The following is a 26,837-nucleotide window of genomic DNA, read 5'->3' on the forward strand; positions in this document are numbered from 1 at the left end:
CGCTTACTAAAATGCCATCATACCCGATGTCTATCTAATTCAGCAATCAACACTGGCTCAAACAGTTTTCAGGCTAAAGCTAATTTCCTAAAAATCTCTAAGAAAGATTATTTTCCACTTCAAAAGAGATGTTATTACTCCTTAATTTCTTCAACATCTTTACTGTGTAATCATTATCATTCTTAATACATAATTCTGAATACAAAGTTATCAAGAATGCTGTAACTGACTGGGTGTGGTGGTACACACCTGTACCCTCAGCACTCAGGAGGCAGAAGCAGATGGGTCTCTTGAGTTGCAGGCCACTTGTGGCTGCATGGTGAGACCCTGTGCCCCAGACAGTGCTAAACCTGGGAGGCCATCTTCACAGTATCAGCCACACTACACAAGCATATACTCTGGACTTGACAATTCCAATTCTGGAAAAATTATACAAAAGCTAATCTTGAACATTTACAACTTGAAATTGACTAAAATAAAACACACAATTAGTTTTATTTTAAAATTAAAAATTTGCAAATAAATAAAGTTTTCATCTGTAAAGGGCTACCTTTGTCAGTGATGTGTATAAATTAAATGAGAGAAGGGAAATGAGAAGGTAGGCTGAAGTATTAGCTACTTTTCTCTTGCTGTGATAAAACACTATGACCAAGGCATAAAATAAAAACGTATTTGGTCTCATGGTTCCAGAGATATTAAGAGTTCATGGTATGAAGGCACAGCAGCAAGCAGCAGGCGTGGTGGTCGGAACAGGAAGCTGAGAGTTCACATGCAAACAAGAAACATAGGAAGCAAACTTCAAGGAGGGTGAGACTATACATGATCTCACAGCCTGCGCCAAGGGAGATGCTTCCTGCAAGAAGACTGCACCACCTAAAGCTCCCTAAACAGCACCACCAAGAACAAGAAACCAAGTGTTCAAAATCCTAGCTTGTTGGGGACATTATTTAAACCACCACAGGAAATGAGGGTCTTTTTGATGAGTTAACACTCTTTTTCTAAGCATGGTAGAGGGTAGCTCCTACTTAATCTTCATTGTGCTGCATAGAAATAGACCAGGGCCATCAAAAAATAAAATAAAAAAAAATAAAAAACATGGTAGAGCAAAATGCTATGGTATTTTTTATTAAATGTGGAATTATGATAGCAGATGATATAGTTTTCTGGGTGTTTTTTTATATAGCATAAATTACATAAACTCTAGAAAGATATAAAATATGATAGCATAGTTGAAAGATATGATAAAAATAATAGCATAGTTGAAAGAAAATGTCTTCCAAATGAGTGCTTAATAAGTGGGTTTAAGTTGTGTGACAGTGTTGCCTAAACAACAACAACAACAAAATTAACAGAATACCATGCTGTCTGTTCCCCTTTCCAGACTCTACATCTATATCCAGAGGCAGAAGTTCAGAGTCCCTCTGCCTTAGATGATTCTTTTGTCTCCTGAACCATTTACTTTGTCTCGGACCTTAAAGAATTATTAATACCATCTCACAGTACAGAGGTTGGCTGTTCTATACCCTCAAGTCTGTTTTCATGATCAATGGTTTTAGGAATGGAATAGCCCAGAAACTGAAACAATAGGGCTTAGGTTCCTAAACCTGCAGTAAAGTAAGCCTGGGAGGCCAAGCAATTATGAAATGGACTGGAGCCCCTGGGTCTAATGAGATGAATGCAATTGCTGAGTACATTACTCAGGACATCCACATCTTCTGCCTCTACAACAGCTTTTCCTGGTGGTCTGACATATAACCTGTCCTGTACAAATGGACAACAGCCCATTGTCGGCCTGGGTAAACCTATGCCTTGGAAACCACCCAAGACACAAGGCCATAATTGCCGGACCTTGTGTCAAGATACAGACCTGACATACATACCAAGGGATTCACTGTCTCTGAGATCTTCGGAACATGGGTAGGGTGCCCTAATGATTCAACTTCCTGCTCGGGAGACCATCCTTAGAATTCCTCACTCCTCTCCTGCTCACCTTGACCATTCAGTCATTTCAGAAGAGGATGACAAGGAACCGGGCTCCCACACATCTAAGATCCAACTCCTTGACTACAGTGAGGAAGACTGGACCAGAGCGGAAAAGCCACCAGAGGCGTGAGACTCTCTGCACTGGGGCCCATAAAAAACAAAAATGACAAGATGACTCGCTTTCCGCCAGAACATTAGATTTTAAGGATTCTGTATCAACCCTTACATGACACAAAACTTGCACAGTACAAGATCAGGTCCAAATCCTTTCTTTAAAAAAAAATGCATGGACCAAGAGTATCCCAAGTCACCGTTTTTTTGTATAATTGTCCAAAGACAGACAAGAAAGAAATCACTTTTCTTTGGGGACTTTTTACCCCAAAACAATTTCCCCCTCCTGTCTCATCGGTCCCCACTCTGAGGAAACAACCCCAACTACTGGCATGGCAATGGGGCAATGAGCAATCTGGTTTCTTCCAACTGAGCGGGTGTCATCACCATGTGATATGGAGCAACTGGACTGCAGTACTTCACCCACTACAGAATCTGGTGTGCATCTGACTTCTTCAGTTGAACCAGATGCAACAATACATGTACTATCCACGCACAAGAGAGTTTTAATTTATTTGGGTTTTGTTAGTTTCTTTTCTATGATTTGGGAGTGGGTGGGGAGACTAGTTTAAAAGATGTAGCTCGTGTATTGGAAAATACCTTCCTCTTCATTTCAGCGGTATTCAGAAAGCAAAGGGGATCTACTTCCCTTTGATGGGTATGAAAAGACTTCAAGAGGACATGAGTGATCCTCATCATGCTCAGCATCATCAGGGTAAGCATTGTCCAGCATCTCCAGTGTGTGTGCGTGTGTGTGTGTGTGTGTGTGTGTGTGTGTGTACCAGTATCACCAATGCAAGCATGACCCAGCATCCAGCATCACAAGTGTGTGTGTGTGTGTGTGTGTGTGTGTACCAGTATCACCAGTGCAAGCATGGCCCAGCATCCAGCATCACAAGTGTGTGTGTGTGTGTACCATTATCACCAATGCAAGCATGGCCCAGCATCCAGCATCACAAGTGTGTGTGTGTGTGTGTGTGTGTATGTGTGTGTGTACCATTATCACCAATGCAAGCATGGCCCAGCATCCAGCATCACAAGTGTGTGTGTGTGTGTGTACCATTATCACCAATGCAAGCATGGCCCAGCACCCAGCATCACAAGTGTGTGTGTGTGTGTATGTGTGTGTGTACCATTATCACCAATGCAAGCATGGCCCAGCATCCAGCATCACAAGTGTGTGTGTGTGTGTGTGTGTGTACCATTATCACCAATGCAAGCATGGTCCAGCATCCAGCATCACAAGTGTGTGTGTGTGTGTGTGTGTGTGTGTGTGTGTACCATTATCACCAATGCAAGCATGGCCCAGCATCCAGCATCACAAGTGTGTGTGTGTGTGTGTGTGTGTGTGTACCAGTATCACCAATGCAAGCATGGCCCAGCATCCAGCATCACAAGTGTGTGTGTGTGTGTGTGTGTGTGTGTGTGTGTACCAGTATCATCTGTGTAATAAGCATGGCCCAGTAGCAGCAGTCTAAGCATGGGCCAGCATCATTAGTGCAAGCATGGGCCAGCATCATTAGTGCAAGCATGGCCCAGCATCATTAGTGCAAGCATGGCCCAGCATCATTAGTGCAAGCATGGGCCAGCATCATTAGTGTAAGCATGGCCCAGCAGCAGTATCAGAGTGTACTTGGCAAGTAGTTGACTGGTTGCTGGAAAATCCAAAGAATTAGTTCCTTAAGGACTGATGGCCCCAATACATCCTTCTAGAAATAAAGAACCAAATGCTTTCCTTTCGGACCAAGGCCAATCTCTCATCTTAGGCCCCTACACTCCAAACCAGGAAGGCTCTGCATTTTCTTATCCCTTTATACCTGGAAAGCATGTCCAGAGCCCCACAGAGTCCAGCAGCTCCAGGGCTCCTCTCCCTAGGTCACTACAAATAGCCTTCTTTCAACTGAGGCAACATCAATTTCAAAAGACGTACGTGTGTGCCTTTGGCTTCCGTTAGATCAGTAAATGTTTGCCTGTCCGTAATACATCCACTACTAACGATGCAAAGTGACTCCCGTGAGCGACACCAAAACCAGAGAAATGCAGTAGGCAGTAACCTACCCCATATCAACCTGGGGCTCCTTAATATCTTCCTCTTCAGGTACTAGCAGTCCTTCCTGCAGCAGTTGCTTTTAACAGTTTTCTCTGAAACTAAATATCATCCTAGCAAGCTGTTACTCCCCACCACAGAGCACAGAACTGCTGAGAACTAATAACTGAGCTTCAAACACCAGGCTTGGCAAACGCTGGCTACCAAAAAAAAAAAAAAAATAAATAAAAAAAATAAAAATAAAAAACCAACATTAATCTCATGATGACATTTTAGAGGTCTCCACAAAATCACATTTCCAAGTGAAATAAATCCAGTCCCCCTAAATTAGGCTGCATTGGAACAAGGAAATAAGCAGCCAAAGCCAGAGATGAATTACACATGGCATGCTAATTACTAGTTTTATCCAGAAATAGCTGAAGACTGCAGGATTTTTGTTGTTGTTGTTGTTAAAATAACTACAGTCTTTATTCAAGGGTTGAGCAAATGCATCTGATTTACTCGCTTGCTTCAGCTTCTAAACATAATCACATCTATATGTACTTGTTAGAGAGAGAGAGAGAGAGAGAGAGAGAGAGAAGAAACCTCAGAAACCTCAAGGGCTAGGATACAGGTAGCCAGGGAAGACAACGGGTGGCCAAGAGCCTGTAGTGGTGGTGACTGGATCAGCTCCTCAGACACGCCACATGGGTGTGAAGCTGCTTCACTGCAGTTTCCTCTGCTGCCTACCACCCAGACCTCGCTGAGAAACAGGACAGAGCAAAAATGATTCCTTAACATCATCTTTAGCATCATCACCATTTTTCCCACAGGTAAAGGCTAAAAACGGTGCTGAGGAAACCTAACAGCCACAGAAAGCATCTTACCTTAGACACACTTAGAGTGCAGGACTAAGAGGGTTTTTAGCCAAGTGCTCGACATGCAAGTGTAAGGACCAGAGCTCAGATCCCCAGGACACACGGAAAAGCTTGGCAGAGTGGGCCGTGCCTGTGATCCCAGCCCCGGGGAGGCAGAGATGGAGGGATCCAGCCAGGCTAGATGAACTGAAGACCTTCAGCTTCAGTAAGATGTCAAAAAAGAGGAGAGCAATTGAGGTTGACACCTAAAGTTGTCGTCTACACATGTGCACCCAGGTGTGCGCACACCTGTACATGTACACACATACGTCACAAAGGAAGAAAAAGGTGGGGAGAAGGGAGTAAGGGAGAAAATTAGCTAACGTACAACTTGTGAGGGTTTAAATGAGAGCAGCCATGAATAAAATGGATACGTGGATATATTTTACCACCGTCCCGGTTCCCTAGCAACAAGGCAAGCATCTTTCCATATGTGTGTGTTTGGTCAAAAAGATTAATATCTCAACCCTTAGAAAGGCTACACTGTGGACTACAAGGTTGAATTTGGAGACTTAGTCCTGTTTAGAAATAATCCACGTCTCATCCACTCCCTGCCACTTCTAAACATGACCCAGTTTTTCTCCATCACCACATACCCAGGTCTCATAATAGTCCTATTTCTATAATAGTCCACAGAGAAACCCTCCTCATGGTCGTCGGCTGTATCATAAGCTCTTCTGGGATTAATGAAACTGTGGGAGAAGACTGCACTTGATCAGTAAGTTTAGAAAATTTCAAGCTAAATGACATTAAGGGTTTGTTTTTTTTTTAAATTACAGAACTGTTTCTAATATGCTAAAAGCACATTAAGACTCTTCAAGAGACACAGAGAGGTAACAGGCATAACTAATAAGCACCAGTGATTGGAAAGCCTTTCCTCTGCCTCCTAACATGAAGTTCCTCTGAACATGCTGGCCAGGTTCTGGGCTCACCTTCCTCCTCAGCTGGCAGCACCCACTCCGCCCAGGACGTGGAAAGTGCTAAGGACACGAAATGAAAATGATATAAATATTCCTCAAGCTACAAAGCACAGAGGATTCAGAGACACTAAAAGGCAAGCCACTCCGGAAGCTAAGTTATCGATGATGTTTTAGATGTGTTTTAGAGCATGAACCAGTTGGCAGCTGCCAGGTCACCACGCCATCTCTGATCCTCAGAGGTGCCCTGTTCAGACTTAGAAATGTAAGCTCAGAGTTAGTCTTTAAAAGGATGTTATCCCAGCCTGCACTTCGGCCCCATGAACATACACTAGACCACTGGTTCTCAATGATTCTTTTGCAAGGGTTGCCTATGACCATTGGAAAATACAGAGATTTACATTATAGTTCATAACAAAATTGCAGTTATGAAGTAGCAATGAAAATGATTTTATGGTTGGGGGGATCATCACAACATGAGGAACTATATTAAAGGTTGTGGTGTTAGGAAGATTAAGAATCACTGCACTATATCCACTTTAATGACCCTGTTCACTGTTAATGAAACCGAGGAATCCTTGGATAGTGGTGGTTAATAAGGATGGTATAAAGATACCAGATCCCCTCATCTTGCTGACACTCAAGTCCTCGGCTCATGGCTAATCCTCACACACACACACACACACACACACACACATACACACACACACACACACATTCCTGCCAAATGAACAAAGCGGAAGAAGTATAGGCATCTTCCCTGTAACAGGCTCCAGAGGAAGGAAGCTGACCAGCGGAAGCACCAATAGCAGGTCTCCCCTTCAGACTAGAGGTCAGAGCTCATCCCATGCATGTCACATTCCAGAGACAAGGCCAACAGAACACAAGCTGTTCCTCATCCCGGGACCTACAGAGGCTTGGGTCCTTACAACACCATCTGATGTGCCTTTGGAGGTTGGCCTCATGATTAGAATAGAGCTACAGATGGGAAGGGGCCAGTGGGATTATTAAGAGAGGCTGCTTCCCTCCATACTGGTCACTCTTCTGTGGCCCCACAGGTTACATCTGTACAAAAAAACTGTTGACCTTCCATTCCAATCAGGCCTCTCCACAGACAAGCAAGGACCTGAAGTTGAGGAAGATAGAATTCCCTAGGAGCAAAGATTTTTCAGGCAATAGACAGGGATACACATCCTGTGACCAGCTGTTGTTGATCCAAGTACACTTTTGAGCTCAAGAAATTGAATTATGTGAGTTCTAGATAAACATAGGTAGACATAGAAGCCACTTGGCGGGAGAGTTCCTTGGTCTCAACACCTCCCCTCCCATGAACATTCATTCGCCCATGGGAACAACTGGGGTCTCAGGATTCCTCTTGTCAGAGAAGGCAGTGATTCTTCTCATGCCATAAAGCAGACTTACAAATACACGGACTAGAATACAAGCCAGCAAATGGTGTGTGATAGAAAAACACAGAGGAGCGACATGTTCCTGAACTACATCTCTTAGAAGAAGCTGTGATCTCTCCTGGCAGATAAAGAAAGGGCGGGTGGAAGAGACTCCCAAAACCATGTGATGAGAAAATGGTAAGTCCAAAGGACCTAGCCTGAGCCTCTCACCTAGAGCATTCATACATTTTCCCATAACCATATGATTTCAACCTTGCATCTATTAAATATATAAGTATATATTAATTTATATATTATATTATATATTATTGAAATAAACTGAAAGGAACTACACAGAGAGGAAAATAATGGAATCCTGCGTGACTTCTGTCTTCCTGTCTTTTATTTTATTGTTAAGGATGTGAATTAAATAATAAATACTGCTTGTAATTCAATATTGCATGTGTGTCAGTAAAAGTATAATTTCCATGACTTTTATTATAATCTCTTAGGAAAACAAAATGAGAAGGCAGGTAAGGTACGTGCCTGCAATCCCAGCACTGGGGCCACTGAGGTAGGAGGGTTATAGGTTCACAGGAGGCCCGGACTAAATGGGTTCAGGCCAGCGAGGGGTATACAGCAAAAACCCTCCCTCAAAACACAAAGGAAGGGAGCAGAGGCAATGGGAGGAGGAGGAACATAGAAACAAATGAAGGCAGGATGGAGGCGGGATACCCAGTGCCAGCCACTGACAGGTAGGCGGAGGACGGAGCCCTAAAACGCCACGTGCTGCGTGGTTAGCCTCTAGCACGGGTCAGAGGCTTGAATTATGGGCTTGCCAGAGTGCACCTCCCCTGCTCTTAGAAACCTTCGAGCTGTTTTTGGAGATGGAGCTTCTATTAGCTTGGCTCCCACAGTAGCAGGAAGGGGACCAGGATGGTTGAAGACCCGTTCTACAATGCTATGGAACACGGCTAAAAAAAATAAACCCTTGCTTCTGTGATTCTAATAATGTTATACTGTATATCTTTTTCTTACATTTATCCTTTTTTATGTGTATGAGTTTTCTGCCTGCGTGTGTATTGCGTTGTGAACATGAGGGAGGGACACAGGCTGGGTAGGAGAGGGCACCAGATCCCCTGTACTGTAACAACAGGCAACAGCGAGCACCACAGGGTTCTAGGAACCAAACCTGAGTCCCCAGACAGCGCTCTGAGCCATCTCTCCAGCTCTTCCTTTTCACCCTTTAAAACATTTATATGTTTATCTGTGTGGGGACAGGCACACGCGCCACCCCAAACATAGAGAAGTCAGAAAATGACTTTTGGGAGTCAGTTCTCTCCTTCTACCGTGTGGGTTCCAGGGATCGAACTCAGGTCAGAAAGGTTGGCTGCAGGCATCTCTACCTTCTGAGCCATCTCCTCAGCCCAAACTGTTTCTTTATTCTAGGCCTGCCTTCATGACTCCTTCATAAAGGAGGATAAAGAGACGAGTCCATAATGAGATACTTAACAAACCTCAGTCTGTCTCCTCAAAGCTGGACTACCATGCTAGAGATCCAGCACATGTGGAATACTGCATCCCTCTCTGCCTCAACCATACTGTTCAACTGTTAAGGCTTTCCACCGGAGAGTATTTGGTAATTATTCACTGAATGAATTAGTAAGCGAATGCACTGGTTAGTATACAAAGACCACCACTCGGTCTTCAGGTGGCCATCTTGGTTATACAGGGGTTGCTGGTTTTACCATTTGGTTTTATGGAGCGCCACAGATTGAGCCTCAGCTGGAGAATGTAAGGCTGTCTGCCAATGCAGACTAGCTGGGGCAGAGAGAGTGGCGCGGAATGGAACACAACCACACAGACATTCTCTCAAGGGGCTATTTTGCTGTGACTCAGAGGCCCAAAGCCCTACTGGTCCTGGCACTTTGCTTTAGTTCCCTGTAACTTCTTATTGCCTGTAAACAGAAAATTCCTCACACTTAGTCAGCCTCAGGAAATTCAATTCCCTGTGTGTCATAACAGAGCAGCATGCAGGGCCCTTGTGCGGGACTTTTCCTCAGGCAGCCAAGATGCAGAGCAGGGTCTATAGGTCTGTTCATGAGTGCTAGAAAGGGTGCACATTCTTAGTCCTCCTATCACAGGGGCAAAGATTTGAAGGTAAATAAACAGCAGTTGGTGAATAAAAGCGCTTTCTACGTTTGATGCACTCAAATTTCTTTTTCATCTAATTTAATTTTATTTTTTACTTATTCACTTTACATCCCATTCACTGCCCCCTCCAAGTCATCCCACCCCTTTTGTTTAATACTCTAATTTCTTAAACTTTGCCAACTATTTTATTCCTTATTTTGATAGCTCACTAGATGTATTATTGCCACTGTACTGGCTGGTTTTGTGTGTCAACTTGACACAGGCTGGAGTTATTACAGAGAAAGGAGTTTCAGTTGGGGAAGTACCTCCATGAGATCCAACTGTGAGGCATTTTCTCAATTAGTGATCAAGGGGGAGGGCCCCTTGTGGGTGGTACCATCCCTGGGTTCTATAAGAGAGCAGGGTGAGCAAGCCAGGGGAAGCAAGCCAGTAAGAAACATCCCCGATGGCCTCTGCATCAGCTCCTGCTTCCTGACCTGCTTGAGTTCCAGTCCTGACTTCCTTTAGTGATGAACTGCAACGTGGAAGTGTAAGCTCAATAAACCCTTTCCTCCTCAGCTTGTTTCTTGGTCATGATGTTTGTGCAGGAATAGAAACCCTGACTAAGGCAGCCACCAAAAAAAAAAAAAAAAAAAAAAAGATATCTGATAGTGAATAATAAAGTTCCCTCGAGACAATCTGAATTTGTATCTTCACAAAAATGAGGATATGCATATTCCAGTATATGAATAAAGGACCCCCAAAATGATAGACAGATGAAAGAAATTATCCGTTCTTCTGGTCGAGCAGAAATTCTGACGATTTCAGGGTAGGTTTTCCCAAAATAATATATAGAAATACTTGGAGGAATGCTTAGTATCCTACACAAACAAAGGTTTAGCTGGAAAAGATTGCTTCTAAACTTCTTAAACTAACTTTTAAACTAACTACAAGCTAACCTTTCTGGGCATGCAAAGTGTCCACACTTTTCTATTGGGGACAGACAGGAATAGCCAGTGTCTTTAAGGAGCAGATGCATGAGATCCCTGGGAATAAGGAAACAAAGTCACCTATACTCTGATGGCAATGAGTGGAATGGATATGGCACCAGTAAAGGGGGTAGAACTCTGTCTCTCAGGTACACACAGAGAGTCAGGCGGCAGGTCTTCCCCCAGGGGTGCGACCCACCCATGTCTGCTCATGCATTAGATTATAAGGACCAGACAACAGCAGCTCTGTTCAAATCTCTAGGCATGGAGCATTTGGGGACTTTTAGCAACAAGACCTTGGGCTCTGTCCTGATTTTTTGTTGTTGTTGCTGTTGTTGTTTACAAATCAGAAGGCCCCATGAATAGAAGGCTCATATTCAGTGTGAAATGAGATTGAATGAATTTTATGGTCCATGTCCTATAGGTGTTGGTTAGTAACTGCATGCCCTAAAATGAACTCCAGGATGCCCAGCAGCCACTGAACCCCTCCCATGATGCTCTAGCATCTATAAGAAAGTCATGGATACAGAAATCCTTCTTCAAGTAAGAGAAACACGATCCATTCCTAGAAGGCTGGCTACCCAAGTTCAGCAAGAAAGCATCTATGAACTATAACCCAGTCCCTTAAATATTCTCTCTCTACTGCAGTGCCAATGGCTCACACAACTAGATCTGCAGCTGGGCAGAAATCCCTGATATGGGGACAGACAGTCTCTAAATGATTTTACCAAGGTATTAGTTGGTATTAGTTACTTGGACTGCTGTGATCACTGTTTCTGATCGAAATAACTGAAGAAAGATTTGGCTTAGTTAATGGTTTCAGAGGGTCTTGGTCTATTACAGTAGAGAAAACAAGGGTAGACTACCAGAAGCACACAACAGAGGTTGTTCACACCATGGTGGACCAGAAGCCAAAGGGGTGAGAGGAACCCAGGGTGGAGCTAAAACCTTCAAAGACACCTACCCCACAGTGACCTACTCTAAACTATTCTCCAGATCCTAAACGTTCGGCAGCCTCCAAACATAGGACCAGATGGAAAAATCTCTGCTCAGAGTATAAGCGAGTGGGATGCATTTCAGACTCAAATAACAATCTCTCCCACTTTGCAAAGTACTTCATTCAGCCACATAGCAATTTTTTTATTCATGTGTCTGTGTGATGTACACGAGTGGGAGTATGCATGTCCACATGTGTGTGAATGCACGTATGTGTAGGTGGGTACGCGTGCATATATGTGCCTGTGAGGCCCAAGGTTGACAGGAATCTTCCTTGATTGCTCTTTCAGCTTATTGAGAGAGACAGGGGCTCTCAACCCCAAGGTCACCAACACGGCTAGTCTAAGCTAGCTGGCTGCTCTAGGGATCTCATTTCTGCCTTCCTAGGCTAGAGCCTGGAGCCACAGGGGAGCCACCATGCCAACCTGGCATTTACATGGAGTCCAAACTCCTCCACCCCTCCTGCTTGGTCTTAACTACTGAACCAGCTCCCAGGACCCCCAGCTGGCAAATCTTAATATCAACGTGATGTAGGCTTTCTCTACCAGTCACCCAAAGATGGAGTCAGAACCTTTCATTCCACTGTGATTGAAAAGTAGGCCACCCTCCCGGAAAAGCTTAGACTTAATTGATTAAACAACCAGATCAGCTACATGGCACTACATTCTACCTATGTATTCCCAACTCCTTAAACAGCTCAATGTCCTGTGATCGCCTTTAATCTCTCCTAACACTGTACACCATTGCACACAAGTTCTTGGTTAGGGTTTCTATTGCAGTGATAGAACACTATGACTAAAACTAACTCAGGGAGGGAAGGGTTTATCCATGCCTCAGGTCACATATCGTCACTGAGAGAAGTCAGGGCCGTACTCAAAGCTGGACCCTGGAGGCAAGAGCTAAGTAAAGGCCATAGAGGGATGCTGCTTACTGTGTTTGCCCCTCTGGCCTGTCAGTTTACCTTTTCAAACAACCCAAGGCCACTGCCTGGGGTTCCTCCCAGTGGACTGAAGTCCCCAAATCAATTATCAATCAAGAAAATATTCCTCAGACTTACATCCGGGCTAATCTGCTGGAGGTGTTTCTCAGCTGAGGTTCTCTCTTCCCAGATGACAAGATCACAGACAAGCACAAACACGACAGTAAGGCTCACACATTCTCACACTGCCTCATTTGTAAAATAAAAAAAAAGATAAATAAATAAAATAATAAAGTGAAATCATAAGATTTGGTACCTGAGATATAAATTGCACACAAGTTCCCAATTGCGCCCTAGAACTCAGATACTGGTTAAACAGACTTGGGGCACACCTGAAACAATTACTGGAAAAGGTGGAGACTGGGCCCCTTACAGAGATGTGGAAAATGCCTAGCAGTAGAACCTTCAGCATCAGTGCAAAACAGGGCAGGGCTGCAGTCTCTTTTAAGACCCAACTGGTATATCTAAAAGCCCTAATGCGAAAACATCTATAAACTTACAAGAGGCTGGATTTCCACACCACTTTAGTTCTTCTGCCAAAGCTGCATATGTCTTTGCTTTTTTTTTAGGTGTGTTTTTAATGCTTCTAAGTAAAACATTTACATCAATAAGTCCTCATGTTTGTGTCTCAAAGTATACAAGGAATGGCCTACTGCTAATGGTTACAAGACCGCTATTATGACCCTCAACTCACCTGGAAGCAGTGGTTTTTAAAGAGAGCTTCATAGTCAGGCAGTGGTGATGCACATCTTTAATTCCAGAACTCAAGAGGCAGAAGCAGGTGGATCTCTGAGTTCAAGGCCAGTCTGCTCAATAGAATGAGTTCTAGGACAGCTAGGTCTATACAGAGAAACCCTGTCTCAAAAAAACAAAACAAAACAACAAAAACAAAGATTCATTTGCAGTATAATATTGGCCACAATATTATACTAACTCCTTTATGGATTTTTTTCTTTCTTTTTTTTTTTCTGTTGTTCACATTACTAATATTTCAGTAATATTACAGCAAAAGTCGGGTATTTTGTCCCTTCAGCAACTAAAACGCCCAATGCTGTAAGATCCTGTTAGTTCATACTGCTGTTAGCAAGCCCTGTTAGTCCTTACTGATGTGACTCTGAGAAGCCAGAAACAGATGTCAATCAAGGCCTGCCCCATTAATTAGAAGCAGAACAACCCTTTATTTGGATTTTTGGCTCAGCTGATGGAAGTATCTAAGAAGATACTTTGTTAAGCAAAACCAAGGGGGAACATTTATTTGCTAATGGGTTTTTTTTGGGGGGGGGGCTGGGTTATATTTCACTTAAATTTAACTGGAGGGTTATCAACTACCTGCTGTAGCTTTACTGTCTTAAAGAACCCACAAATCACAAAGTCTAACTGCCACAAATTCTTCAGTTCAGAATGTGAGACAAATCTAATTCCCATGCCACAGTCTCCAGGGAGTCTCCAGAATTCTCTTTGGGGAAGGTGACAGTGATGGCTGGTCATTTACCTGATGGGTTGTAGGTCTACATGAGATTTAAAAAAAAAAAAAAACACCTCAAATTAATAAACTCAAACTAGTTAACAGATATGTTAAATTCCATCTCTTGGTCTCTTTTGATAGCACATTTTAAACAGTTTCTTTCTTTTCTGTATTTCATCAATGCTATTAGCATTTCTTCAACTGCACAGCCCTGTCTTCTAAGCCACAGCAGTCAAGGTCCAAGAAAGAAACGCAGGTAAAATGTAGAAAATGGTGGCAATCCAGACCCCAGGGGAGGGAAGAAAAACTGTTCCATACACATCTGTTTGAGCCTAGACAAACCTCAGACACCTAGTGTCAAGAAACCTCTCCCAGACACCGTTTGTACTCATCAGCTGAGCATCAGCAAACAGTCTCGGACACAAAGAAAGACCACGTGAAACAAATTAGTCGCTAGAAAGACTAGAAAGCCAGCTTAGAGACGAGTTGACGTTCCTGTTTTGATTGACCATCTGCTATTTCCTTTGTGTATCTTTACATCATTTCTCTCCCCTCCCCCCAACCCGTTCCATGTCCTCTCCTCCCAAATCCAGGACCCCCTTTCCTTCAGTGTTACATATACATAAATGAGAATAAAGCAACACAAGCCGCTGAGTTCAGCCCGTGTGGCTAGTGTGTGTATCTGTTTTACCAGGTGACACGTCTAACCGTCTATTTGTGTTGTTACATCACACAATCTACAATCCCTTCCATCCTCCCTGCCTACCTTGCCTAGATCATCCTCGGCCCACACTCAAGACATCTACATCTGACATCATTAAAAAGATTTCTCTAATGGCCCTCACACCTCATGCCCGAAAGTGTTCCTACCTCTGGGGAGATCAGAACCTCACTGAGCATCCCTTCAAAGACCTAGTGTTCTCCCATGGATATCTCCATGGATATGATACTGTGGAATTCAAGGATGCCTCCAGGTTCCCAGGAGTCAAAAACATTATCTTTGGGACAGGGAGATGGCTTACTGGGGAAACGCATGTATCGCTCAAACACAAATACCCCAAAACTCATGAGAATCCATGCATAGTAATGCACATGTCTGTAATGTCAGTACTCTCACAGACAGACAAGATATGGTGACAGGCAGATCCCAGAGAGCCAGCTAGCTGGGGGTTGGCAGCAATAAGCAAGAGACCCTGTATCACAGTGGAAGATTACGAACAATATTCAAGGCTGTTCTCTGACTCACACATGCAAAACTGTGGCATGGGTATTCCCACACTAACATCAACACACAGCACACATACACAGATTTTAAAAAAACAACAACAACTATTTTTAGGTTGCTCCATCTTCCTGCCCTTTCTGTACTGGATCCAAAGAGAACTTAGCAAACTACTTCCATCTGGAAGAATCTGTAATAATTATGCAGCTCTGTGGTGACACTTTTTGACAGGGTGGTCCGTGTACACCAGCAACAACAGGGCTTTAGGAGGTCATCTTCTTTGAAGGGCATACTCGCCTTCCCAGCAAATGCCTTCCCAGATGCACCAAGTGTGACTTTGCTGGGACCGCTGAGACACAGTCTGTTACAACTGGCACCGGTTGCCACGAGCAAGCGCTAAGAACCTGACCCTGGCAAGGCACATTTTACACTCCAGTGCCGCTCATCTGGGTGATACCAAGTGGGGAGGCAGGGGGGCAGGAAGGCAGAGGAGGAGGTACTGGAGCCCGATGCCATGCACTGTGCCCAAGACACCCTGCCGCAGGAACGACGTCGCCCACACAGACAGACCAAACCCACGAAACCAAGTTTTCAAACTGCGCTGAGCATGCCATAAAAAGCAGTTCTATTTCTAACCTCCCGCACCGTGGAAAAATACAAACGGCACCAAGCAACGGAGAATCTCTGAAAGTCTTATTTTATACTCTTTCCCCACACCCACACCCAAACCTCCCCCACACACAAAAATCTTAGGTGGAAAATTTGCTAGCTTTTTTCAAAGTTTGACAATACTGTGATGAGCTGACGAAGCTGCTGGCGCACTTGGATGTAGAAGAAGTTGCTCAAGGCATTTTTCTGTTACAATTGTGGTTGTCTACTTGATGAAGGGGGAATAAAAATGTCATTTGGTAAGAGAAGGAAGGGCAGAGGACTGAAGAGGCAGTTCCGTTAGGAAGTGCCTGCCCTGCAAGCATGAAGACCTAAATTCAACCCCCAGAGCCATGTAAAAAATTCTAAATTAAAATGTTGAAAAGGTGTCCCCTAGTACTGTATGCTTATAATCCCTGTATAAAGAGACAGAGGCTGGTGGATCCCTGGGACTTGCTGGCCAGCCAACCTCTTCTGTGCGGCAAGTTCCAGTCCAGTGAGAGACCATGTCTCAAAAGAAAAGGTAGATAGATCATGGCTGAAGGACACTCAAGGTCGCTCTCTGGCCTCCACAAACACAAACGTTACGGAACAAAATAATGGATGGTGAGTGAAGCAGACAGAGAAATCCCAAGGTCTCAGGCCGAGGATGGAAGGGCTTGTGACATGTCCCTGAGGTTTCTTCCTTCTAGCCTTCACATTCCCCAGCTTTTCAAGGATATACCCAGTGTTCCTGACCCTTTCGTAGTGTTTCTGCTTCTCTCAGTTTCTGCTTCTCTTAACCCAAAGGCAGAGAATGGGAGAAGGGGAGGGAGAGGGGTGCTACGGCCTCCTGACTCCTGTTCCACAGTCACACAGTTACAGGATGGACAGACAGGCAAAGGGAGATCCTGATGGAGCCCTGAAAGGATTCAGGAGTCCTCTGAGAACCCAGGAGGACAGTGAAGGGATCTCCCCAGGACTCCTACTTCTGCTACCTTTGCTCTCACCTCCCAAATAACCAAGCTGGAGGAAAACCCATCACCGCCCAGCTTCCGGTGCAGACAGAAATCACTGCAGCTTCCACAGAGATTGGCTGTTCCTTCAAGTGGACGCACCTCAGGCTCTTGCTACAGTGAGCTCCAACTGCTCTTATTTGGTCCCCTTCTTACCATCCAGCCGTTTCCTTGTGCACCACAGAGATCATTTTGTTCACACACCTCACTTTATTTAGCAGGCACAGATAACGGAACACAAATGCTTTTCTCAGTCCTGCTGGCCTTTGATCTTGATTTTTTTTTTTTTTCTTTTAACATGATCGCAGGAAGTTCAGGTCAGAGAAGCACAGTGTTGAATAGGGTTGTTGTTTAATTGCTAAGTGTTTCTCGAAGTGGCTGCCTGTCCTCACCATTGAACAAGGAGCTGAATGTATGATTTAATTAATGATTTCCTCACCTACATCTCAGCAGCCCTGTGCTTTGCCCATTTCCTAACACCTGGCTCTATCAAGATGCTGCTTCCTCCTCCTCCAGTGTTTTAGGAAACCTGCTCAGTCCTGAGGGAAGACAGACAGCACTTCTGTCTGTCTGCTGCCACTTCCCATATGCGTATGAACCATGATGGACAGCTGGCTAATATCAGAATAGAAAATGACAACTGACATTTTACTGACCGTTTAATGTGTATCAATGCTGAAATTAACCTTTTCAAAGATAATTCTACAAGATAAATCTCCCATAAGATAAGAAAAACGGAGACTCCAGGTGACAACTTGCCCAGGGTATAAAATGAATAGACATGGCAGACTGGAACTCCAGGCAAAGTCTGTGCGAATGCAATAAGACCAAGGTGCACATGCCTTCGGAGTCTTCGGGAGGACTGAACCTTTTAACTACTTAACAACAGCCTAAGCACAGAGACTCAATCAAACCCACCTTCAAAGCCAAGTCCAAATAAATCTACGGCACCCAAAGACAGACGCGGTACAATGGAGGCAGAAACCCCCAGAGAAAGGAAGCAGAGAGAGGAAACGACACCTGTCCAGGGTGCTCACCGCTTAGGAATGTCTCGCAGTCCAGCTGTGAGCTTTACAAGTAACAGAGCAAGTATAAATTCCAGGACAGCCAGCTGTAAGAGTCTATTTTAAAGTGTGAAAGTCCTGACAGCACCTCAGAATCAAAAGTCTGTGCTGGAGAGTGCCGGGGAACGCTGGAGCGACATGCACTTGTGCAGTGAGCTTGGGCAGTCCTTCAACGACTCCCGTGGCGGCGGCGGGGAAGAGAATTTTGCATTTAACCTAAAAGCCACATACGGTACTGTAGTCAAGAGAAAGTTTTCCATTACCAATTTTAAAGTTGCTTAAAATAGTTGACAGAATGAGGTAATCCCATATAAGGAGAGGAATCAGATACTTATGTAATTTTCAAGAATTATTGCTACTTTTACCAAAATTTTGTAAATCAAATTTCACAGTCCTTTGGGGTATAATTCAGTGGTATGTTCGCTTACTTAGAAAACGACATGGAGACAATTTTAGGCTTGGGTGGGCGAATGTAAGGAGGATGCACGTGAAATACAGACGAATGTTAAACGCACTCACACTCGCCCCACCGGGCCTTGGGAGAAGACTTCCTCGTACTTTAAGCTGGTAGTAAGCATGCCAAATTACCTTAGGAAAACCACCAGCAATCATTACATCAGCAAAGACGAGAGATCCTCTAGCATCTCGTTGTTCCATCCCGTTAATAGCGAGATCACACAAATCTACACTGGCAGCAGAAACATCCGGAGCACCGAGCACTCCGAAGAACACTCGCCAGCCACCCTGTGAGACAATTCCCTCAGGAAGGAACTATGTATAAACTCAAGTCTCCCATAGAGAGATGAACTGAACGCACCCTGAAGTAGAATACAGTCTGCTGAACAATTCGTGATGTTTAGCACTATGGAAGGTGGAAAAAAGTCCATTAAATTGAGGGATCTGTATAAACAAATGAAAAGGTACACAGAATCCTTTCTCATGATGCAAATCTGGATCCTCGCTGAATCCCAACCATACTTTGTCTTTTAGAGCCCAGGGATATCCTTATCAATTAATGACATTTGATGTAAATTTAATTGAGTTGGGTTAGCATACCAGATAGTGTTCTGGAGCAGCCACACAAGCAAGCCATCAAAAGAGAGGATGGAATAAGAGCCCAGGGTCTGTCCTGGACCCTAGAGAGCAAGTGTAGAACTTGTTCTAATTGATGAGCCTACCTTCTAGCAAATTTTTAAAAAGAAAGAAAGAGGGGGAGGGAAAGAGAGCAAGAGGGAAGGAATACTTTGAAACTTTGTAGAACACTATAGAACTCCTTACCTTTTTGAATATTATCAAACATCTTCATTTGATGCCAGGAAACATCAAATGAAGACAGTCAACTAGGCATGACCAGAATCAATAAAATCACTTAAAGTCAACATAACAGACGTAAAGGGACATTATTGAGTGACGCGCAAGCAGCAGACAAACCGGAGCCTAGGGGCAGAGCTTGCATCCTGACTGACTTCCCCAGGACTAGCTCTGAACCTAGCTTTACACCAAACGATGTCCGAGTTAGCAACACATGTAGTGACCATCTACATGTTACCTCCAGGTATCCCAAGTTTCTGTCACTTAGACACACAGACAGAAAACAAAGGCAACTTAAGGGCGGCCAACCACCTCAGACAGACCAGCACCATCAAACTCTGCTTCACAAACATCAAAAAGAACGCAGCTCACCTCTGAACTAGACGAAGCCTGAGGTCCGTTATTAAAAGCAGTCCAATAGAAGAATGGGGTCTGGTGCTGCAGATGTAGAGCCGGAAGTGCTGGAAGAAATACAGAGAAGTTTGTTGAGTTGATTCTTGATTTCTCTCAGTTCAACCCAAGTTCCAAAAAACTACTTGAGAGCTGTCACAAAACAAGGCACACATATCAATAAAATGAAAAGGCAAACATAAACACTAAGTATTACATTGGGGGGAACAGAGAGATTCATAAATCTGGGGTGAAGGATATGACTACATTGGGATCTTTTCTAAGAGCCATCGAGGACAGTAAGTTCCCATCTCTACATCAAAAGACACACTTGCCCCTCCAATGACAGAAACTTTGTCTTCAAGAAGAAGTCACAAATAATGGACAGTGTCTTGCTGGACTGTTTCCTTTTTTTAAAATTATTTTATTTATTTACATTCCATTCATTCCACCCCTCCCGTCCCCTTCCCTCCACACAGTTCCTCATCCCATTCTTCCTCCCCCTTCCCTCTAAGAGGGTGCTCACACACACACCAGGCCTCCCCTTTCCCTGGGACCTTAAGTCTTTTGAGGATAAAGCACATCTTCTCCCACTGAAGCCAGACCAGGCAGACCTCTGCCACATATGTGCCAGCCCAGCCCATGTATGCTCCTGCTTGGTGGCTCAGTCTCTGGGAGCTCCCTCAGATCTGGGTTAGTTGAGGCTGCTGGTCTTCCTAGGGGGTCGCTCTCCCCTTCAGCTTCTTCAATCCTTCTCCTAATGCAACCATAGGGGTCCCTAACTTCAGTCCAATGGTTAGGTGCAAGTATCTGCTTCTGTCTTAATCAGTTGCTGGTAGGGTCGCTCTGAGGACAGCCATGCCAGGCTCCCGTCTATGTCTTTGGCTACTGCCGACCTCCTGGGAGGCACGCAGGCTATAGATATGGCCACTGATCCGGCCCAGGTAAGGAAATGGACCGGAAGGAAGGTCGACTGTTTTCTTCCTGGAGATTTTCTTTGTACTATGGAATGTAGGGACCAAACTCAGGCTCTCAGACTGATGAAGCATCAAATCGTGTAGGTGGCAATCTCTCTCTCTTTGAAATAGGGTCCCCCTTTATAACCTAGGGCTGGCCTCTGATTTGAGACAATCCTACTGTTTTAGCCTTCTGTGTAGTCTGGTGAAAAGACCATTTTCCTTCTTAACAATCCAAGTTACCTTGAGATAACTCAGAGTGTGCACCTAATATTCAACAGTAAAAGGGGGCAAACCTAAGTACACCTCATCCCTTCTTGGAAACAGGTATCTAATTCTGTTTCCAAGTGAAACTCTGACTAGGAAGACACTGTGATTGTACCCACAAGGCTGGCTTTCTGTGTCTTCCATCCTGAAAGTAAAGCATCTTTGGTGCTTCCAGGGATTGCCTGGTTCCCACCATCTACCATTAAAACCTTTATTCCCAACTTAGGGAGCAAACTCTAGGTAATGCCATTCTAGGTGGGATCACTGTGCGGGGTGGGGGGGGGGAAGCCACCTCACCCATAGGCGGCTCAGTGTGATCCACTCAGTGACTTCCCGTCTCATGAAGCCATTTCAGGTAAGTCTCTGCCTTTGACAAAATGTATACTACTTAACACCCAGCCTGCGGGTCCATAGGATACCCTCCGTCAAAGGCAGAATAAGCAGCCATCTGTGGCATTTGTGTGCCACACTGCACTTCCCAAGAGATTTGTCCCTCAAATCATGTTCCTACCATATGTCACTCGCTAATGTTCAGCCAATGCAAAGGTATGCAGATAAAAAGTGACTGATAAAGGACATTGTGAGACTCCTGTGGAAGTCTACTCCAAATACAGGAGCCAAACCCTCCCTGTTATCTATGCTCTTCCTATCCATATAGGAAATGTACAGAATCTAGAGCAGGCTACTGAGGCCTCAATCTTAGCGCCTTATGTAAGATTCTTGAATTGTAATGGAAGAGAGGCTGCCTCGCTGAGGAACTGGGGCTACATGGAAAGACCCGAGGAGCCTCTAGGACCCGAGAACAGTCCTAGCTGACAGCAAGCAAAGGAACAGTGACATCAACCCTATAGTTAGAAGAAATCTAATTCCGTCAACCATCAACAAACTTGGAAAAAATCTTTTCCATGCAAAGCACAATCTACCTGACATCTTAACTTCAGTCCTAGGAGAACTGAACAGAGCACGAGACAGCTCAGCCATGGAAACTGAGATAATAAATAACTGTGCTGGTTTAAAACACCAAGTTTATTATTTTAAAAAAAAGACTATTTTATTCAGGAATATAAAACGAACGCATAGTGGGGCATGGTGGCACACTCCTGTAATCCCAGCACTTAGGAGGCACAGGCAGGCAGATTTCTGAGTTCGAGGCCAGCCTGGTCTACAGAGTGAGTTTCAGGACAGCCAGGGCTATACAGAGAAACCCTGTCTTGAAAAACAAAAACAAACAAAAAAAGAATGCATTTTATAACATAGATATGTGAAATACGTATTTATATATTAAACACATGGGCAACTCCATTGATGAGGATCCATCAACCATGAATAATATTTCTCACTCCACTAGGACCACCCTACAGGAAGGAACTACATTGCCAGTATCCTGCACTCATTGGTGATCTCTAACCATTGTTTGCATGTGTGGCCATGTATGTGAGTATATATGTGAGCAGGTATTTGCACATAGAAGCCGAAGGGCAACCTTGGGTGTCATACTCAAAGCTGTCTGCCTCCTTTGAGACAGATACTCTCAGTGGCCTGAAAATCATCTTAGCTTGGTGAGCCAGAGAGCCTGGCGGATCCTCTTCTCTCTGCCTCCCTAGCACTGGACTCATAAGCAGCCCCTGCCATGCTTAGGATTTTTATGCACATCCCGAGGATCAAACACAAATCTTCATGTGTGTGAGGCAAACACTTTACAAGGAGAGCCATCCCCTCAGGACTAGTTTTTAATTTCAACAATTATGATTAGTCAACTTCCACAAAACGCAATAAGGTCATAACACCTGAATCTAGTCAATCCTTCAGAGCAGGAGTCAAAGATTCAAACTTAATTTCAAAATAAGCTGAAAGATAGTTAGCCTCACAGTTTTTGCCCGTGAACCTGAGTCAGTGCTTAGGAATGTCTCGCAGAAGGTGGCAAGGTTAAACTGTAGAGAAAAGTAGTAGATGTGCAGAGAAGGCTGGACTTGATCCAGGGTAGGATGCATGCCTATAAACAAAGAGACAGAAGGTGCCAGGCAGAGTGAAAGGGCAGTTCTGACCCCGGGTACAGTGCCAGAGGGCACAAAAACCCAGCAAGGGCAGTGGGATCAGGGATCAGGCCAGCAATGAACTAGAGTAGGGTGCATAGGAACCCACAACAAAAGGCACAGGTGAGAAGTGGACCAGACTTGACCCTGGGGAAGTTTGCCCAGGTATGTGGGGACCTGCAGCACACATCATCGACTGTGAGAATAGGCAGCTGGATCTGAGCCAGGGTCTGAGTCTTCTCTGAACATCGCAACTGCCTTCATGCAAAGAAGGTTAACTTGAAAGAAAGGGGGGAAGGAAAGAAAGGTAGAAAAGGAGAAAGGAAAGAAAATCTCGATAAACTGACTTCCCCACAGCAAAAGGGCAGCATGTTTCCTTTAAAAATTACTGACGCCATAGTGATGAGCCCCAATGAGAGTGACTTAGAAGGACTGCCAGACAAAGAATTCAAAGGAGGGATTACAGAGAGGTTCAGACAACTCAAAGAACGCACGAATGTACTCCAAGAGCACAAAAATGAACAGCCAAATGAAATAAAGACATCAATTCAAAATATGAAAATAGAATTCAATAGAGAGAACTGCTAAAGCAAAGTCAAAGGAAATGATGGTGGAAACACGAACCTCTATCAGCCAAATACCAACAGGACTAATTGATCACGTGGTGAGCAGAGCATCAAGGTTGGAAGGCAAACAGGAGAGAATTAGATCATTAGTACATGAACAGAATATGGGCAGGTTTGGGATACCATGAAACCACCAGTCATTGAATTGTGGACATACAAGGAGGCAACTTCCATTCCAAAAGTATAGAACAAGCTTTCAATAAAGCCAAAAGAAAAAATTTCCCAAATCTAAAGAAAGAGATGTCCATCTAGGGGAGGAGAAACTGGAGATAGCCACTGGAGGGTCCCAAACACCAGGGAATCAAGAGGCTCCCAGGACCCAATGGGGATTACTTTAGCCACAATGTACAGTGAAAGGAAGACAGACAGCCTCCAATAGATAGGCATGGCCCCAGTTGAGGGGTGGGGTCATCCACCCATTTCAAAGTGTTTAACCCAGTAATGTTCTTTTCCAAAGGAAAGACGGGGACAAAAAAAAAATGGAGCAGAGACTGAAGGAAGGGCCATCTGGGGAACGCCCCACATGGGGATCCATCCTGTCTGCAGATACCAAACCCCAACACTGTTGCTGTTGTCAAGAGGCACTTGCTGACAGGAACCTGGTGTGGCTGTTCCTTGGAAGGTTCTGCCAGCAACTGACCAATGCAGGTGTGGATGCCTGGAGCCAACCATCAGACTGAACTCAGGGAACTCAGTTGGGGAAGGACTAAAAGAGCTGAGGGGGATTACAACCCCATAGGGAGAACAATGCCAGCTTCAGGACCACCCAGTGCTCCCAGGAACTAGACCACCAACCAAGGAGTGTACAGGGAGGGATCCATGGCTCCAGATACATATGTAGCAGAGGATGGCCTTGTCTGACAGCAATGGGAGGAGAGACCCTTGGTCCTGTGGAAGTTTGTTGTCCCAGAGTAGGGGGATGCAGGAGAGGTGGGGCAGGAGAGGGTAGGTAGGTGGGGGAGCACCCTCATAGAGGCAAAGGGGAAGGGTAGAGGGCGGATGTGGGATGGAGGGTTTATGGAGGGGGATATCATTTGAGATGTAAAAAAATGAAGTGATTAATAAAAAAAAAGAAACATACAGACTATTAAGTAAAAAGACCAGAAAAGAAATTCCCCATGCAATACTATAATTAAGCCACCAAAACCTAGACTAAAGAAAGGTTACTGAAAGTCACAAAGAGAGGGGCAAAGTTACACAGAAAGGCAGAGCAGTCCTTGCAACAGCTGATGACTCAGTAGAAATTTTGAAAGCCAGAAGGGTACCCAACCTACCCAGACTGTCATACTTGACTCTATCATGACCGAAGGAGAAATAAAAACTTTCCACAACAAAAATAAACTAAAGGAATTTATGACCACTAATCCACAGAGACACTGGAAGGATTCTGGACTGAAGAGAATAAACACTCCCCAAAGGCCACAAAGAGAAAAGACCAGGACACAGTTGGTCAAAAGGAGTTTAAGAAAACACCACAAAAGCAACGTCCGGAATCAAAACATATCTGATTCTCAACAGTAAGTCTGATTATTAATGGCCTCAATTCTCCCAACAAAAAAGACCTAGGCTAACAGAATGGATTGGAAATAGGACTTATCCTTTGGCCTCCTTCAAGAATTGCTGCTTACCCTCATAGAGAGACAGACATAACCTAAGGCTTAAAGTTTAGAATCCAAGCGAATGGAACGGGGGAATGAGCACATGTTGCTGTTGACAAGAGCGTGCAGCTAGTGTCAGCTATCTGACAAAATGGACTTTAAATCAAAATTAGTCAGAATAGATAAAGAAGGTCATTTCATGCTTACCAAGGGATCTATCAAGAAGATATCAAAATTCTAAACATGTATACCCGCCAAATGCAGGTACACTCAATTTCACAAAGTAAATACTACCAGATGTAAAGTCACAGGTTAACCCCAGCACCTTAACAGTGGGTGACTTCAACATAACCCTCCCACCAACAGGCAGGGAATTTATACTGGGCTGGGGAGCGGGGGATGAGGAAAGTTAAATAGTATCATAAAATGAATATACCTGATGCGTATCATCAGAACGTTCCACTAAAAGTTTTTTGTTTTTTGTATTTTTTTAAAAAAAAATCACATTTTCTCAGCAGCACATGGGACTTTCTCCAAAACAGATCACATACTGGGACACAAGGCAAGACTCAACAGCATAGGAAAACTGAAATAACATCCTGTATCCGTTCAGACCACAATGAGATAAAGCTAGCTATCAGCAGCCAAGAAAGACTGCAGAAACAACACAAACTTGTAGAGATTAAACAACGCACTAGTGAAAGATAAATCACAGAGATCCAGAAGGAAGTAAAAATTCCTAGAATTGGATGAAAACGAGTCAGCAAAGGCAATCCTCAGAGGAAAGCTCATAGCACTGAGTGTCTACATCTGAAAACCAGAAAGAACCCAAATAACTGACTTCATGATTCAAGAACAGACCTAAACCAAAATCAGTGGATGGGGGAAGTCTTTAAGATCATGGCAGCAATTAATGAAATAGAAATTTTAAAATGCCAAAAAATTAAACAGCTCAACAGACATTATGATACCAGTAGAATTCATAAATATCACAAAGATAAACTTTCAAAAAATCTATGTCCCACTAAACTGGAAAATCTGAAAGAAATGGATGAGTTTATAGAAGCATGTGACCTACCAAAATTAACCCAAACATCAACAATTTAATCAGACCTATAATCAAAAATAAGATTGAAGCAGCAAATAAAAATTCCCCTAAAAATTGTCAAGGACCAGATGAAATCACTACAAAATTCACTCATACCTTCAAAGAATAAAAATTGATACTATTTTTTTCTGTAAAATTGAAAAAGAAACAAAGCTTCAAACTGTTTGACAAAGCCAGTATTACTCTGACACCAAAACTAGATGAAGATACTATAAAAAAAAAATGAAATAACAGCTCAACCTCCTGATAAACCTAGATTCAAAATTCACAGTAAGATACTTTTTAACAGAATTCAAGATCAAATCAAAAACATCATCATCATCATCATCATCATCATCATCATCATCATGCCTGACTTCCTTTCAGAAGTATAGCAATGGTCCAACATACATAAATCAATAAATGTGCTTCATCACATATCTGGACTCAAAGTTAGAAATCTCATGATTACCCAGTCCTTTGACAAAACCCAACATTTTCATGATAAAAGTAATGGAGAACCAGGGATGGGAGGATCACATTTAACAGGATGAAGGCTACAGATAGCCAAACTATAAAGTAATGCTGCCCTAGATAGGGGAAAAACTCAAAGCATCCACTAACACTAATGTGCCCACTCTTCTTACTTGTACTCTAATACTTGTAGCCTTAGCTAGAACAATAAGACAAAGGAAGGAAATAAAGGGCATACAGACAGGAAAAGGAGTACCCCCCC

General features: G+C 43.8%; 1 protein-coding gene across 3 annotated transcripts in view; it reads right to left on the reverse strand.

Moving 5' to 3' along the window:
- Ldlrad4 (low density lipoprotein receptor class A domain containing 4) overlaps positions 1–26,837 on the reverse strand; it is a 327,131-nt gene that overhangs the window by 237,308 nt on the left and 62,986 nt on the right. For 2 of the 3 annotated variants that reach the window (XM_052155741.1, XM_052155740.1), the window contains exon 2: positions 19,517–19,605. The gene's annotated coding sequence lies outside the window, so the exon portion shown is untranslated. Of the gene's footprint in view, positions 1–5,969; positions 6,018–19,516; positions 19,606–26,837 lie in introns of all 3 variants that reach the window. The other variant, XM_052155742.1, reaches the window with a different exon arrangement.

The sequence above is a fragment of the Apodemus sylvaticus genome, chromosome 13 (assembly GCF_947179515.1).
Source record: "Apodemus sylvaticus chromosome 13, mApoSyl1.1, whole genome shotgun sequence".
Classification (NCBI taxonomy): Eukaryota; Metazoa; Chordata; class Mammalia; order Rodentia; family Muridae; genus Apodemus; species Apodemus sylvaticus.